We start from the raw sequence: 1,354 nt of genomic DNA on the forward strand, positions 1-1,354 counted from the left end.
GTCACATGATAATAATACATGGTGTTTTGGAGATCTTGAAAGGAGTTGTCAGGGTGCACCAAACCTCGAGACGGAACCGCCCATACGACGTAACAATGACCGATTTGCGAGTCGCCAACACGATGGCTTTGACGATAAGCTCTTCATCACAGCACGTAAATTTCAAGCATTCAAGAATTCTAGTAATTACATACATCCACAAGCTTGGCTTCCTCAATTTTCTCATTCTTTTCCCCCTAATTGGAGTATAGAATAGAATTGATGAGTAGCTGTTTAGAAAATGAACCAAATGTAAGAATGGGATCAGTTATTCGCGACTGTCAGGGTGAGGAGATTTTTATCATGCCTTCCTTTCTGCATATTGATCTCAGGCTACAGAAGATCGAGTAAAACACACTATTACATTGATGAAGCATTTCGAACAGTCTTAATTTTCCAGCCGTGTAAAATACTTTGAAGAAATGTTACAAGAATCAGTTTCTAAAATGTAGACTTTCACGGCCGGAAATATCATGTCCATTATAATTATCCGGGCTGTTATGCCGTGGTCGGTTGATGAATTCTGTGGTGATTCCCAACGTTTCGTCTCCGATGCAGGAGACATCTTCAAGGGGGGCCGTAGCTGGATGGAAGGTCCAACACACCCACTGGCTCGCTACTGACTGCCGCTAAATTCCGTGTCCGCGCGCTCCCGCGCCGCGGCGTGACGTCACGCGTTTTGAAAACGTCAGTGCAATTGGCCGCTGTCCGCCGCTGTCGATCGCCGTTGCCATCACCCAGTAGTGGACGGGTGGTACACAACTTCTTTAACACTGGCATCCATATACCGTTTAATTTCACGCCCTCCTCCTTTCGGTTGAAATTATTTGGGTGTTAAGCGATTTCGATTGCCTCCCTGTCCGCTTGTGGCCGCTAGTACTTGCGTCTCCTCGAAACGAATATTGTGGTTCCCTGGCTGGAAAGCATGCTCCGCAACAGCTGATCGTTCCGTTTCTCCTCTTCTACAATTTCCCTTGTGGTCTTCCAAACGTTTAGAAACAGTTCTTTTAGTGGTACCCACATAAATCAGTATTTGTCAAACATTTACAGCCCCTTGTAACTTATTCACATTTGCTTAATTAAATTGCCTGAACACTTAAGACGTATTATTTTGGCTGAACGTGGTAAAGATGATATCGAAGCTTTTCAGGGACTTTTGCAAGAACTGGAAATCGAGATGAACAATCGCATGAAGTGAAAACAGAAAAACAACAACAATTACGGGTCACATCCATCACAATTTCGTGACGACAGAAACAATAACCATACACGACATATCTACCGTTATAACGAAAATCGTGACCAAAACGGACAC

This window comes from Schistocerca piceifrons, chromosome 5, assembly GCF_021461385.2.
Source record: "Schistocerca piceifrons isolate TAMUIC-IGC-003096 chromosome 5, iqSchPice1.1, whole genome shotgun sequence".
In the NCBI taxonomy this organism is placed as follows: Eukaryota; Metazoa; Arthropoda; class Insecta; order Orthoptera; family Acrididae; genus Schistocerca; species Schistocerca piceifrons.